Raw genomic sequence first — 16,520 nt, forward strand, 5'->3', positions numbered from 1 at the left:
AGTCTTAGTCAGACCATTAAGTCTGGACTTTTTACAAGAATTTGGGGCCTGCATCCCACTGCTCTCCTGCTCCCTCAGCGGTTCTCTGTGGTGTTCCGATTTAGGGCATCTTTAGTAATATGATAGGAGTCCCTGGGTGGCACAGGTGGTTAAATGCTGGACTCTTAACTGAAAGGTTTGTTTTTATTCCATTTGTTAGGTGCCGTCGAGTTGGTTCCGACTCATTGCGACCCTATGTACAGCAGAACCAGTCCTGTACCATCCTCACAATTGTTGTTATGCTTGAGCCTATTCTTGCAGCCACTGTGTCAATCCATCTTGTTGAGGGTCTTTCTCTTTTTCGCTGACCCTCTACTTTCCCGAGCATGATGTCCTTCTCTAGGGTCTGAGCCCTCCTAATAACATGTCCATACCAGGTCTTGCCATTCTTGCTTCTAAGGAGCATTCTGGTTATACTTCTTCCAAGACAGATTTGTTCCAGTCTGTGGTATATTCAATATTCTTCTACAACACCACAATTCAAAGGCGTCAATTTCTCTTTGGTGTTCCATATTCATCTTCCTGCTTTCACATGCATATGAGGCAATTGAAAACACCAGGGCTTGGGTCAGGCGCACCTTAGTCTTCAAGGTGACATCTTTGGTTTTCAACACTTTAAAGAGGCCTTCTGCAGTAGATTTGCTCAATGCAATGCATATTTTGATTTCTTGGCTGCTGCTTCCATGGGTGTTGATTGTGGATCCAATCAAAATGAAATCCTTGGCAACGTCAGTCTTTTCTCCGTTTATCATGATGTTGCTTATTGGTCCAGTTCTGAGGATTTTTGTTTTCTTTATGTCGAGGTATAATCCATACTGAAGGCTGTGGTCTTTGATCTTCATCAGTAAGTGCTTCAAGTCGTCTTTACTTCAGCAAGCAAGGTTGTGTCATCTGCGTAACGCAGGTTGTTAATGAGTCTTCCTCCAATCCTGGTGCCTTGTTCTTCACGTAGTTCAGCTTCTCCGATTATTTGTTCGGCATACCGATTGAATTAAGCGTGGTGAAAGGATACAACCCTAACACACACCCTTCCTGACTTTAAACCATAGAGTATCCCCTTGCCCGGTTTGAACAACTGCCTCTTGATCTATGTACTGGTTCCTTTTGAGTACAATTACGTGTTCTAGAATTCACATTCTTCACAATGTTATCCATAATTTGTTATGATACACACAGTTGAATGCCTTTGCACAGTCAATAGAACATAGGTAAATATCTTTCAGGTATTCTCTGCTTTCAGCCAGATTCCATCTGACATCAGCAATGATATCCCTGCGTTCCTGTCCTCTTCTGAATCCAGCTTGAGTTTCTGGCAGTTCCTTGTTGATATACTGCTGCAACTGCTTTTGAATGATCTTCAGCAAAATTTTACTTGCGTGTGATATTAATGATATTGTTTGATAATTTCCACATTCTGTTGGGTCACCTTTCTTGGGAATAGGCATAAATACGGATCTCTCTCAGTCGGTTGGCCAGGTAGCCGTCTTCCAAATTTCTTGGTATAGACGAGTGAGCACTTCCAGTGCTGCATCCATTTTTTGAAACATCTTAATTGATGTTCCATCAATTCCTGGAGGCTTATTTTTCACCAGTGCCTTCAGTGCAGCTCGTACTTCTTCGTTCACTACCATCATCAGTTCCTGATCGTATGCTACCTCCTGAAATGGTTGAACTTCGACCAATTCTTTTTGGTATAGTGACCCTGTGTATTCCTTCCTTCTTCTTTTAATGCTTCCGAATGAATATTTTCCCTGTAGGATGCTTCAGTATTGTAACTCGAGGCTTGAATTTCTTTCACTTCATTTCAGCTTGAGAAATGCCGAGCAAGGTCTTCTGTTTTGGTTTTCTACCTCCAGGTCTTTGCACGTGTCATTATAGTACTTTGGCTTCTTCAGGTGCCCTTTGGAATCTTCTTTTCAGCTCTTTTACTTCATTTCTTCATTTCTCTTTAGCTGATCAACGTTCAAGAGCAAGTCTCAGAATCTCTTCTGACGTCCATTTTGACCTTTATTTCTTTCCCGTCTTCTTAATGACCTCTCTCTTTCTTCATGCGTGATGTCCTCGATGTCATTCCACAGATTGTCTGGTCTTTGGTCATTAGCATTCAGTGTGTCAGATCCACTCTTGAGATGGTCCCTAAATTCAGCGGGATGTGCTCCAGACCGTATTTTGGTTCTCATGGGCTTGTTCTGATTTTCTCCAGTTTTAACCTGAACTTGCTTATGAGCGATTGATAGTCTGTTTCACAGTCGGCCCCTGGCCTTTTTTTGACTGATGATATAGAACTTTTCCATCGCCTCTTTCCGCAGATGTAGCTGATTTGATTCCTGTGTATTCCATCTGGCAAGGTTCGTGTGTGTGGTTGCTGTTAATGTTGGCGGAAAAAGATATCTGCAATGTAGAAGTTGTTGTTCTTGCAGAATTCTGTTATGCAGTCTCTGGCATCATTTCTATCACCAAGGCCATATTTTCCAACTACAGATCATTCTTCTTTGTTTCCAACTTTCGCGTTCTGATCACCTGTAATTATCAGTGCATCCTGATTGAATGTTCAGTGAGTTTCAGACTGCAGAAATTGGTAAAAATCTTCAATTTCTTCATCTTTGGCTTTAGTGGTTGGTGCGTAAATTTGAGTAATAGTCATGATAACTGGCTTTCCTTGAAGGTGTATAGATATTATCCTATCACTGACAGCATTGTACTTCAGGATTCATCTTAAAATGTTCTTTTGACTATGAACGCAACACCGTTCTTCTTCAATTTGTCATTCCTGGCATAGTAAACCATATAATTCTCTAAATGGCCAGTACCAGCCCATTTCAGCTCACTAATGCCTAGGATATTAACAGTTTCCGATTTTCCTAGATTTCGTACTTCGTACATTCCATGTTCTGATTATTAATGGATGTTTGTAGCTGTTTCTTCCCCTTTTGAGTCGGGCCACACCAACAAATGAAGGTCTCGAAAGTTTGACTCCATCCATGTCATTAAGGTTGACTCTACTTTGAGGAAGCAGCTCTTCAGTCATATTTTGAATGGCTTCCAACCTGAGGGTCTCATCTTCCTGCACTGTATCACATAATGTTCTGCTCTTCATAAGGTTTTCACTGGCTTAATTATTTTCTGAAGTATACTGCCAGGCCCTTCTTCCTGGTCTATCTTAGTCTGGAAGTTCAGCTGAAACCTGTCTGTTATGGGTGACCATGCTGGTACTTGAACACTGGTGACATAGTTTCCAGCAACACTCAAGCCCCCACAGTACGACAAACATACAATCGCATAGGGGAACTGACAGGTAGGCAGATCAAACCCACCGAGAAGTGCCTGGAAAGAAAGGCCTTGCAGGTGGCTTCTGAAAGGTCATAACCTTGAAAAGGTTATATAGTGCAGTTCTAGTCTGCACACTGGGGTTGGAATTAGTTTTGTGGTTTTTAATAATATGTAAACTTAAAAAAAAAAAGAAGAAGAAAAGCAAATACAGGCATACCTTGGAGATATCTCAGGTTTGGTTACAGACCACTGCAATAAAGTGAATATCACAATAAAATGAGTCACACAAATTTTTTGGTTTCCCAGTGCATATAAAAGTTACGTTTACACTGTACTGTAGTCTCTGTTAAGTGTGCAATGGCATTGTCTAAAAAAACAATGTACATACCTTAATTAAAAGATACTTTATTGTTAAAAAATGCACACCATCATCTGAGCCTTCAGCAGGTTGTAATCTTTTTTGCTGGTGGAGGTCTTGCCTTGACGTTGATGGCTGCCAACTGATCACGGTGGTGGTTGCTGAAGGTTGGAGTATTTGTGGCAATGTCTTTTTTTTTTTTTTATTGTGCTTTAGGTGAAAGTTTACAGCTCAAGTTAGTTTCTCATACAGAAATTCATATACGTGTTGTTATGTGACCCTAGTTCCTGGTCTGTGGCAATTTATTAAAATAAGACGGTAGTAAAGTTTACCGCATCAATTGACTCTTCCTTTCACAAAAGATTTCTCTGTAGCATGTGATGCTGTTTAATAGTGTTTTATCCACAGTGGAACTCCTTTCAAAATTGGAGTTGATTCTCTCAAACCCTGCTGCTGCTTTGTCAGCTAAGTTTGTGTAGTATTCTAAATCCTTGGTTGTTGTTTCAATGTTCACAGCATTTTCACCAAGAATAGATTCCATCTCAAGAAACCACTTTCTTTGCCCATGCACAGGAAGCAACTCCTCATCCGTTAACAGTTCATCGTGAGATTGCAGCAGTTCAGTCGTGTCTTCAGTCTCCACTTCTAATAATTCTAGTTCTCTTGCTCTTTGCACCACACCTGCAGTTACTTCCTCACTGAAGTTTTGAACTCCTCAAAGTCATCCATGAGGGTTGGAATCAACTTCTTCCAAACTCCTCTAAGTGTCGATATTTTGACGTCCTCCCATGAATCACAAATGTTCTTAATGGCATCTAGAATGGTGAATCCTTTCCAGAAGGTTTTCAATTCGCTTTGCCCCGATCCATCAGAGGAATCACTATGTGTGGCAGCTATAATCGTATGAAATGTATTTCTTAAATAATGAGACTTGAAAGTTGAAATTACTCCTTGATCCATGGGCTGCAGAATGGATGTTCTGTTAGCAGGCATGAAAACAACATTAATCTCCTTGTACATCTTCATCAGAACTCTTGGGCGACCTGCTGCATTGTCACTGAGCAGTAATATTCTGAAAGGAGTCTTTTTTTCTGAGCAGCAGGTCTCAACAGTAGGCTTAAAATATTCAGTAAACTATGTTGTAAACAGAAGTGATGTCATCCAGGCTTTGTTGTTCCATTTGTAGAACACAGGCAGAGTAGATTTGGCATAGTTCTTAAGGGCCCTAGGATTTTTGTAATGGTAAATGAGCATTGGCTTCAACTTAGAGTCACCAGCTGCAATAGTGCCTAACAGGAGAGTCAGCCTGTGCTTTGAAGCTTTGAAGCCAGGCATTGACTTCTCTCTAGCTATGAAAGTCCTAGATGGTATCTTCTTCCAGCATAATGCTGTTTCGTCTATATTGAAAATCTGTTGTTGAGTGTAGCCACCTTCATGAATTATTTTAGCTAGATCTTCTGGATAACTTGCTGCAGCTTCTACATCAGCAGGGGCTGCTTCACCTTGCACTTTTATGGAGATAGGTTCTTTCCTTAAACCTCATGCTAGCTTCAAACTTTTCTTCTGCAGTTTCCTTATCTCTCTAAGCCTTCATAGAATTGAGCAGTTGGGGTATTGCTCTGAATTAGGCTTTGGCTTAAGGGAATGTTATGGATGGTTTGATTTTCTATCCAGACCACTAAAACTTTCTCTATATCAGCAGTAAGTCTGTTTTGCTTTCTAATCATTCGTGTGTTCACTGGAATAACTCATCAAGTTGATTCCGACTCATAGCACCTCTATAGGACAGAGTAGAACTGCCCCATAGGGTTTCCAAGGAGCAGCTGGTGGATTCGAACTGTGAACCTTTTGTTCAGCAGCCCAGCTCTTAACCACTGTACCACCAAGGTTTCCATTCATTGGAATAGCACTTTTAATTTCCCTCAAGATCTTTTCCTTTGGATTCACAACTTGGCTTACTGGCACAGGAAGCCTAGCTTTTGGTCTGCCTTGGTATTCGACATGCCTTCCTCACTAAGCCTAATCATTTTTAGCTTTTGATTTAAAGTGAGAGATATGTGACTCTTCTTTTCACTTGAACACTTAGAGGCCACTGTAGGGTTGTTAATTGGGCTAACTTCAATGTTGTTGTGTCTCTAGGAATAGGTACACCCGAGGAGAGGGAGAGAGACGGGAACAGCCGGTTGGTGGAGGAGTTAGAACACATACAACATTTGTCAATTAAGTTTGCCCTCTTAGAGGGGTGTAGTTCGTGGTGCCCCAAAATGATTGTAATATCAAAGATCAGTCATCACAGATCACCATAACATATAGTAATTATGAAAAAGTTTGAAATACTGTTGGAATTACAAAATGTGACACAGAGACACAAAATGAGCACATGCTATTGGAAAAAATGGCACCGACAGACTTGCTTGATGCAGGATTGCCCCAAACTTTCAATTTGTAAAAAATGCAGTATCTGTGAAGCACAGTAAAGCAAAGTGCAATAAAATGACATATGCCTGTATCAGCAAAATAGTTGGAGATACATCCTCTTTTTAAGTGACTAAAAAGTGAATTATATGGAAGAGAAGGCAGCTAAGTATAGATTTTACTCTTCAAAAGTTTGTGCAAAGATAGGTGGGTGGTGTGGAACTCCCTTGCAGTAAACGATTTGACCTTTGGCCATTGAATCGGGGACTGACCAGACCAAGAGGGACCACCTGGGAGTTGATACTGATTAATCCTCAGGAGGCACGGTGGCATCTATTATGGCCTTAGAAGACAGAGGCTCAGTGGTGCTTCCTGATAGGGCATGGAACCAGTTCTTCCTGGTTCAGTCATGGCCGATAAAGTGAAAGTGTTCTGTTCGACCCAAAATTTTTTAAATGTGAGTGAACCAAAACGATAACCAGAATGGGAATTTTCGTCTTAGAAAACACGGGTAGCATGCACATCGCATTAGCAACCCAATCTCTTGACCAGCAGAGTCTGCTGCAGAGGTGCCCCACTCAAAGATGGCGGCTGACTGCACCACTGAATGTGTGTCACTCTCCACAGTCCTGCCAGTAATCCTGTCTTCTGTATCAAGCTCCTGAAAGGGCTCTGTACGCCTTTTCTGAGTCTCCCATTCCAGGGCTTCAAGCCCTGCTTCCTGGATGGAGAGAGCCAACATCTGCTTTTAGGAGACTAAGCATGTTCCTGGGGACATGGAAACTCTCCAAGACTCCTCTAGGACCTCACCCTGTGTGTTTATATCTTTTTTTTTTTCTGCTAGGTTAAAGATAGCCTTTTCCCTGGAGCTTGTGAGTCATTTCAAGGGATTGATTATTGGCCCTAAGAAATAGGAAAGGGGCTGATATCTGCTGACCTAGCCCCAGATGAGTAGAAAGGAGAGAGAAAGGGTTAGATGGGGCAGCTCAGGCCCGAACTGATCAGAGAAGGGATGCAGGAAGCCATTAGCAAGTGGAATGGAATCCATTATCTACCACAGATTTCATGTCAGGTGTTTCCACACTGACAGTGCAATAAAACAAAACCTGTTGCCATCCAGTTGATTTGAACTCATGGTGACCTCATGTCTTACAGAGTAGAACTACTCCATAAGGTTTTCTTGGCTGTAATCTTTACAGCAGCAGATCACCAGGCTTTTCTTCCCTGGCGCCACTGGGTGAGTTCATACTACCAACCTTTAGGTTAGTTGTCGATCACAAACCTTGCACCTCCGGGGACCTGATGGTGCAATAGGATATAATTTAGTGACTGGGAAAGGATAATATAGTGGAGTTTGTGGGCAAAATGATAATAATGGTTTACATAGATGGCACTTGATTGCTATGAACTGTGGTAGCCATTATTTTACTTAATATTAAAATAGCTCTGTGAAGATTTATGACCCAACCCCCTCTTTTTTTTTTTTTTCATACAGATGACAGGCTGAGATTTAAAGGTTGAGTGACTTCCTATAGCCTGCATGTTAAGTGGTGGCATCAAAACTGTCTAATAACTGCTTTCCTGTGGCAGGAGGAGCCCCTGGACTGGGATAGATTGGAGAGGCCAGTGGGAGGAGTTACCGCTGACTGAGGAACCAAGGGTGTGGAGAAAGGGATTCATTCATTTAATAAGTGTTTACTGAGGGCTTGTGTGACAGGCACTCACTGGAGGTTAGGTTGGAAAATGATTCTTACCAGCAACAAGCTTACAATTGAATTGGAGGATGTCTGGGATGTGCAATACAAATAAACCACAATGTGTAGGAGAGGAACAGATAAGGGAATTCAGGTGGGCCTCCTGAATCAGTTTTGAGAAAGAGGGGACGACCCATGAAAGCCTCATGGAAAGTACTTTTAAGCCAAGTAGTGCTAGAGTATATGGAGAAGAAGCCATGTACAGGAGAACAGGTTTTTTTCTTAGCAGTCTCTGACAGTGTGGTGTGGCTGGAGGCTGAGTTTTATAAGACAAAAGATTAGTGATTTGGGGTAAGGTCTTGGTGGCCTTGAGTGCCCCACTGAAAGGCCTGAAATTTAGTTGGAGCAAGGAGCCAGAAGCCACTGCATATTTTTTGAAATACAGAAATGATATTTTCAGGGCTATTAGGAAGATTAATCTACAGTGGTGAGTAGCACAATGGGTAAGTGCCCAGCTGTGAATCAAAAAGATTGGTAGTTTGAACCCATCCGGTGGCTCTGTGGGAGAAAGACCTGGTGATCTATAAAGAATGCAGCCAGGAAACTCCTGTCCTACTGAACTCATTGGACCAGGACTCAAAATGATATCAAAACAAAAACTTACTGGAGGAATGAAGCATGGGAGAGTGTGCCCTGGGTTTGGCTATAATAGTATGTGCTGCCTGACAGACCGAACAGAGATTGAGTACGGACAACTGTTTTATGTCAAAGCAATGGCAGATAAGGGGGTAGGATTTATAAGGGTGGCAATTAACTAACTATAAAATTTTCTTTACATCAGTTTCTAGTCTAACACAAATCTCGTGATAGTTTAAGGCAGTATTTCTAAAATGAAAAGTATAAACAATTCCAACATGAAAATTTAGTGATATGGAAGTTTACTGATAGATTTGCAGCTGGGCCAAGTTAATTAGAATCTTTGGATACAGAACCAGCCATTAGTTGGGAAAGTATGAAGATTATATCAATTTTAAATCTTAAGTATTTTTGAGCAAGAACTCATTTAACTGAGGGAAAAGAAGATACTGCCTCGGTGCTTGCTGAGGAAGTTCCTTCAAGATGGTTTAAAAACAAGTTTTAAGTACAGCTGTCACCTATTTTTTAACATCTCAGTGAGGCTTTTTTCCCCTCTAGGATCAGCTGTGGGAACATACTCAACAAGCACTGAGCTTTGTCTTACCAAACTTTAATGGAAACTGAATGGTTATCAGGAATGTTGTTGTTAGGTGCCCTCGAGTCAGTTCTGACCCATAGTGACCCTATGCACAACAGAACGAAACACTGCCCAGTCCTGAGCCATCCTTACAATCGTTGTTATGCTTGAGCTCATTGTTGCAGCCACTGTGTCAGTCCACCTCGTTGAGGGTTTTCCTCTTTTCTGCTGACCCTGTACTCTGCCAAACATGATGTCCTTCTCCAGGGACTGATCTCTCCTGACAACGTGTCCAAAGTATGTAAGACGCAGTCTCGCCATCCTTGCCTCTAAGGAGCATTCTGGCCACACTTCTTCCAAGACAGATTTTTTGTTTTTTTGGCAGTCCATTGTATACTCAATATTCCTTGCCAACACCACAATTCAAAGGTGTCAGTTCTTCGGTCTTCCTTATTCATTGTCCAGCTTTCACATGCATATGATGTGATTGAAAATACCATGGCTTGGGTCAGGCGCACCTTAGTCTTCAAGGTGACATCTTTGCTCTTCAACACTTTAAAGAGGTCCTTTGTAGCAGATTTACCCGGTGTGGTGCGTCTTTTCATTTCTTGACTGCTGCTTGCATGGCTGTTGATTGTGGATCCAAGTAAAATGAAATCCTTGACAACTTCAATCTTTTCACCCTGTATCATGATGTTGCTCATTGGTCCAGTTGTGAGGATTTTTGTTTTATTTTGAGGTGCAATCCATACTGAAGACTGTGGTCTTTGATCTTGATCAGTAAGTGCTTCGAGTCCTCTTTGCTTTGAGCAAGTAAGGTTGTGTCATCTGCATAACACAGGTTGTTAACGAGTCTTCCTCAAATCCCGATGCCCCGTTCTTCTTCATATAGCCCAGCTTCTCGGATTATGTGCTCAGCATACAGATTGAATAGGTATGGTGGAAGAATACAACTCTGATGCACACCTTCCCTGACTTTAAAGCAATCAATATCCCTTTGTTCTGTCCGAACAACTACCTCTTGATCTATGTAAACGTTCCTCATGAGCACAATTAAGTGTTCTGGAATTCCCATTCTTTGCAATGTTATCCATAATTTGTTACGAAGAAAAAAATTCAAGCCTGAGTTGCAATAGTGAAGAATTCCATGGGGAAAATATTAAATGACGCAGTAAGCATCAACAGATGGAAGGAATACACAGAGCCATTATACCAAAAAGAATTAGTCGATGCTCAGCCATTTCAAGAGGTGGCATATGATCAGGAATAGGTGGTACTGAAGGAAGAAGTCCAAGCTGCTCTGAAGGCATTGGCAAAAAACAAGGCTCCAGGAATTGATGGAATATCAATTGAGATGTTTCAACAAACAGATGCAGCACTGGACGTGCTCACTCCTCTATGCCAAGAAATACAGAAGACAGCTCCCTGGCCAACTGACTGGAAGAGATCTGTATTTATGCCTATTCGCAAGAAAGGTGATCCAACTGAATGTGGAAATTATAGGAGAGTATCATTAATATCACATGCAAGCAAAATTCTGCTGAAGATCATTAAAAAACAGCTACAGCAGTATATCAACAGGGAACTGCCAGAAATTCAGGCCTGTTTCAGAACAGGACATGGAACCAGGGATATCATTGCTGATGTCAGATGGATCCTGGCTGAAAGCAGAGAATACCAGAAGGATGTTTACCTATGTTTTATTGACTATGCAAAGGCGTTCGACTGTGTGGATCAGGAGTGAAGTGAGATTTCACTTAAATTCAGAATGGAGTGTCGAATTTTAATTCTGGACATCCCCCCCCGGTTTAGGCCTACCAGTACCTCAAAATTTAAAAGTTCTTCACACATCCCTATGGGGCAGCTCTGATCTGTCACATGGGGCCACTGTGAGTTGCAGTGAGTTCTGTGGTACCCAAAAACATGTTTATTTTTTCTCTTTTGTGCCTTCCCCTCCTGATCCTACTCTTTTTTTTTTTTAATAATTTTTATTGTGTTTTAAGTGAAAGTTTACAAATCAAGTCAGCCTCTCACACAAAAACCCATATACACCTTGCTACACACTCCCAATTACTCTCCCCCTAATGAGACAGCCTGCTCTCTCCCTCCACTCTTTCTTTTCGTGTCCATTTCGCAAGTTTCTAACCCCCTCCATCCTCTTATCTCCCCTCCAGGCAGGAGATGCCAACATAGTCTCAAGTATCCACCTGATCCAAGAAGCTCACTCCTCATCAGCATCCCTCTCCAACCCATTGTCCAGTACAATCTGTGTCTCAACAGTTGGCTTCGGGAATGGTTCCTGTCCTGGGCCAATGGAAGGTCTGGGGGCCATGACCACCAAGGTCCTTCTAGTCTCAGTCAGACCATTAAGTCTGGCCTTATGAGAATTTGGGGTCTGCATCCCACTGCTCTCCTGCTCCCTCGGGGGTCCTCTGTTATGTTCCCTGTCAGGGCAGTCATTGGTTGTAGCCGGGCACCATGTTGTTCTTCTGGTCTCAGGATAATGTAGTCTCTGGTTCATGTGGCCCTTTCTGTCTCTTGGGCTCGTAATCGCCTTGCGTCCTTGGTGTTCTTCATTCTCCTTTGATCCAGGTGAGTTGAGACCAATTGATGCATCTTAGATGGCTGCTTGCTGATGTTCAAGACCCCCAGACACCACTCTTCCAAGTGGGATGCAGAATGTTTTCTTAATAGATTTTATTATGCCAGTTGACTTAGATGTCCCCTGAAACCATGGTCCCCAGGCCCCTGCCTCTGCTACGCTGGCCTTTGAAGCATTCAGTTTATTTAGGAAACTTCTTTGCTTTTGGTTTAGTCCAATCCTGATCCTACTCTTGATGACAGCCATAGTTAAGTTTTGGGGGTAGCCTTCTGAATGCAAATAAAATACCTAAACACAGATTTAATATGTATATTTTAAAATCTTTTGAAAATGATATACTATACCTACAGTTCTTTGACTTTTTTTCTTTCTCGGTATATATAGGTAATGTCCTTATTTAATATGTATTTATTATTTTTAATGACTGCACGATACTCATTTTATTGGTGTATCGTAATTTATTTTAGTCGGGGGCACAGTCTAGAAATTGCTAAACAGGAAGTTGAGGCTAATGAGGTCTGGAGGAGTGGCAGAGTAGGGAAGAGTAGAGGGATTATAGTAAGAGAGAAGAAAAGGAGATTGCATCCCTGTGGCTGACCTGGGGAGATTAGCCCTCCCTCCACCCCACGCCCTGTGGTTACTGGATGCTGTTGTGCAGGTACAGCTCTCCAGTGGATAGCAATGGGCCAGAGCATTACTGTGATGTATGCATGGGGGCTGTTCCTCCTCAGCAGCCGCCATAGCCCGGTCACTGGTACATGGCTTTTCCTGGAATAATCCATACCCTTTGTGTTTGGCATTATGATTCTTTAATCTTTTGAGGAATAGAGACGCCCCCAGAAAATTCAGTAAGTTATGGGCCCTCTTCTCAGAAAGATTACATTTAATTTTCTCAAGAAAAGAAGAAAAGTTCAGATATCTCTGAGTCATTGTCAGAACACTGCCAGAATGATGAGTCTCAAACTTAATGTGCGTGCTCGTCTCCTGGGGACCTTGTTAAAATGCAAGTTCTGACTCCTAGGCCAGGTGGGGCTGGCAAGTCTGCATTTCTAATCATATCCTATAGATTCTAGCTGTTGTAGACTCTGGTGGTCATGGGGCCAGCCCTGAGAACTAGATTAGACATAACAGAAATGACTACACTGATATCTAATAGGGTCTATTAGTCTTCAAATGTAGTTCCATAAGTTTCATTTGGCCTCTGATAAGGTAGTCACTGAACCAATAATGTTAGCTGCTGTCCCTCTGTTCCCACTCACGTCTCCATTAGGTTTTCAAGGCTGGGACTTTTCAGATACAGATCACTTAGGCCTGTCTTCTGAGGTACCTCTGGGTGGGTTCAAACCACCAACCTTTCATCTAGTAGTCAAGCGTTTAACCATTAGATCCCCTACTAAATCAGAAAATGCACAGGCTAACACCTCTTTCTGTCCTGGAAAGGCTGTTATTTGTAACAGCTGAAAATCTAAAATGCCTTACAGCTTCTGTTTACTACCGTGTAATGGTAGAGGGGAAGCCCCGATGGTGTAGTGGTTAAGAGTTACGTCTGCTAATCAATAAGTCAGAGGTTCAGATTTACCAGGCACTCCTTGGAAACTCTATGGCAGTTCTACTCTGCCCTGTATGGTCACTGTGCGTCAGAATTGACTCGATGGCAACGGGTTTGGTTTTTTGTTTACTGGTAGAGAAGGAGCCCTGGTGGCACAGTAGTTATTAAGAGCTACAGCAACTAACCAAAAGGTCAGCAGTATGAATCCACCAGCTGCTCTTTGGGAAAAAAAACCCTATGGAATAGTTCTTTTCTATCCTGTAGGGTTGCTACTGAGCCAGAATTGACTCGACAGCAGTGGGTTTGGTTTTTTTGTTTTTTAATGGTAGAGAAAGATGTAGCAGGCAGTCTGCTCCAGTAAAGATTACAGCATTGGAATCGCTATGGGGCAGTGTTCTCTGACCTGTGGGTTTGCTGTGAATCGCAGTCAACTCAGTGGCAGTGGGTTTATATTTCAGTTAATTAAGTGGGCCACCTTTTTTTTTTTTTTCCTGTATAAAACTCAGAGGTACTCATGAACCTCAAAAATTAATGAAACTCAGAGGTACTCATGAACCTCAAAAATTAATGAAACTTAAAATTTTACAAATCAGTTTGGTTTTATGACAGGAAAGGAAAGAGAAGGACTGTTTGTAACAGATCCCCCCTTACCTTTTTTTTTGTAATGATGAGGTTCAGTTACTGTGCTTAAGCTATGAAGCTTTCAGAACTGGTTAAGGTATGTAAGTCTCTTTCCTGCTAGAGTCAGTTACCGCAGCTTGTGGTTCTGAAGGTTTTCAGTGTTTTCTTTTTTCATTATTAGCAACCCTCTCCCCCTCTAGGAAACCCTGGTGGTGTAGTGGTTAAGAGCTATGACTGCTAACCAAAAAGTCAGCAGTTCGAATTCACCAGATGCTCCCTTGGAAACTATGGGGCAGTTCTACTCTGTCCTACGGGGTCACTATGAGTTGGAATTCACAGTGGGTAAGGTGTGTGTGTGTGTGTGTCCCCTTTTAATCTGATATTAGTTTGAAAATTCGATCACTAATCTTATTAGAATTATAAGAATAAATGGGCTTTGAGGAGAAGGGGGCTCAAGGATGCTCACTAAATAGTTAAGTTCCAGATTGATATGGTAGCAATGCATGAAGTTATTAGGGAAGACATTTCAAAAGATACTTTAAGACTTCTTTCACTAGGGAATATAAGTCAGAGACGTACAGAGCTTGTCCTTTACAAAAATCATGAATAAGCAATAAAAGCAGAGGAGTACAATGAAAAATTGGAATAAGCTAGGAATTACAGTCATGTGCCACATAACATCCATTTGGGCAGTATCTTACCTCATATACATCCATGGTCCTGTAAGGTTTTGTTTTATTTTTTTAAAAGGAAAGAAGCTCTCCTTTTGTGTATTATTTCCCCAAAACCCCAGAGTGAATGAGCAGTGGGGCTCCAGGGCACATCCCAATCCCAGCAGCACCACCTCCACCTTCCTCTCCGCCTCTCTTCATCACCTCTGGCACAGGGCAGCACCTGCAGCGGCTCCTTTGCTCCTGTGAAGTGTGCCAATGGGGGTCCCACCTGGCCCGGGGTGCTCTGGGCTCCAGGCATTAGTGGCAACAGCGATGGCTACACGTGATCAGGGAGCGGCTGCACCAACAGGGTGGAGGCTACCAGGGCTGCCACTCTCAGCCGCAGTCCTGACACCTGCACACCCAGTTCCCGCAGCCACCTTTCAGGCCCCCCACGTACCCCCACCCTGTGCCCAGACCTGCCTCCTGTAGCCAGTGAACACAGCTTGCAGGCTGTGTCCAGCGAGTTCCCATGAGGTTTTAATAAGTCATGCATTGCTTAATGTCCACGATACATTCTGTGATTTGGACATTGTACGAGCACCATATTATATATAGTCTGTCTTTAAGTTGAATTTGTACATAAGTGAGAACTGTTAGGTACGGCTCGTGTCTAATGTCAGGCAAATGTCTGTCTTAGTGTATAGTAATAGTGTACCTTTCTATGCTTAAAAAACATTAAATACTTCCAGACACACTGAAACATATGTAACATAATATTACAGCAATAATAATGAATAGCAAAGTAGCACCTGTTTGTTAATTATGAACCATAGTATTATGTACCTTGAATTTTTAATTTAATAGGTTTTACAGGGGTTGGTTTGTAACTACACAGGTTGCACGTAGGCCAGATGTTCGTAACCTGGAGACGAGAGTACATACATAAGCCGGTAACATAGATGTTCATTATGACTATCAAGACATGTATTATAGGTTATATACATGCTGTATCATTATACACCTGGTAGCACAATAGCTTCATATGCAGGAGATATGAGATACACATGACCTTATGTGACTTGGACATTGTGTGAACACAAGATTGGATGCTGCTGCCTATGAGTCGAAGCGTACACTGTTATACAGTAAACTTTTTATTTATCACATTAAAATAATGATAGAAATACAGTAGAATACATACATAAGCCGGTAACATAGGTGTTTATATGACTATCAAGACGTGTATTATGTGTTATATAGGTACTGTACCATTACATAATCTGATAGCACAATCGCTTTGTATACAAGAAACAGGAGATACATGTGTTATGTGCAGGAAGCTGTTGCATTCGCTACATTTGGTTACATCCACTACGTCCTCTTCTCCAGTTGGGATCTCTGAACTCTATTACAACATTTTGGGACATGCAGTTGGAAGTTGCCTGAATGAATGTTATGCAGCGTATGACAGTGTTTACGGGGATTGATTTGGAATTATGGATTGTACAGGGACTGCCTGTATATAATATAGTGTTTGCATACCACCCAAATGGCATAGTATCCTATTTCACAGAATGTATCGTGGACGTTAACTGATGCATGACTGTATTTGAATGTGAAATTCTCATCATGTTTAGCATTAAAATTTTTCAGTTTTACCTCTTTTCCTCAAAGGGAAGATGAGGTTATTTTAAGAGAAGGGCTTTCTGCAATTATGTGATTATAAATAAGAAAATTTCTACCTACTTTGAGATTTTTTTCAGATTATTAATGAGTTTTTAATACTGTCAGAAAATCCAAGATTTTCTTCTTTACATTTGGTAATATATTGTCTGCCATTACAAAATGTTATATTGTAGTTGAAAAATAATAGTGAAGTGTGTGATTTGCATACGTGTTTTACATATAGTTTGAAAAGTACCTGTCATGGATTGAATTATGTCCCTGCAAAAATGTGTATATCAGTTTGGCTGGACTATGATTCCCAGTATTCTGTGATTTTCCTATATGTTGTAAATCCTGCCTCTACGATGTTAATGCGGGAGGATGGGTGGCAGTTGTGTTGGTGAGGCAAGACTCAATCTACAGGATTGGATTGTGTCT

The 16,520-nt window shown here is 41.7% G+C and overlaps 1 protein-coding gene and 1 non-coding gene across 3 annotated transcripts in view; both read left to right on the forward strand.

The window, feature by feature from the left end:
• The window catches only part of IARS1 (isoleucyl-tRNA synthetase 1), a 119,244-nt gene that overhangs the window by 1,492 nt on the left and 101,232 nt on the right, over window positions 1-16,520 (forward strand). The window lies entirely within an intron of this gene.
• On the forward strand, window positions 12,220-12,353 carry LOC111748134 (small nucleolar RNA SNORA84). The gene has a single exon (XR_002784081.1). It is a non-coding gene; the product is annotated as a small nucleolar RNA SNORA84 (small nucleolar RNA).

The sequence above is a fragment of the Loxodonta africana genome, chromosome 9 (assembly GCF_030014295.1).
Source record: "Loxodonta africana isolate mLoxAfr1 chromosome 9, mLoxAfr1.hap2, whole genome shotgun sequence".
Lineage (NCBI taxonomy): Eukaryota > Metazoa > Chordata > Mammalia > Proboscidea > Elephantidae > Loxodonta > Loxodonta africana.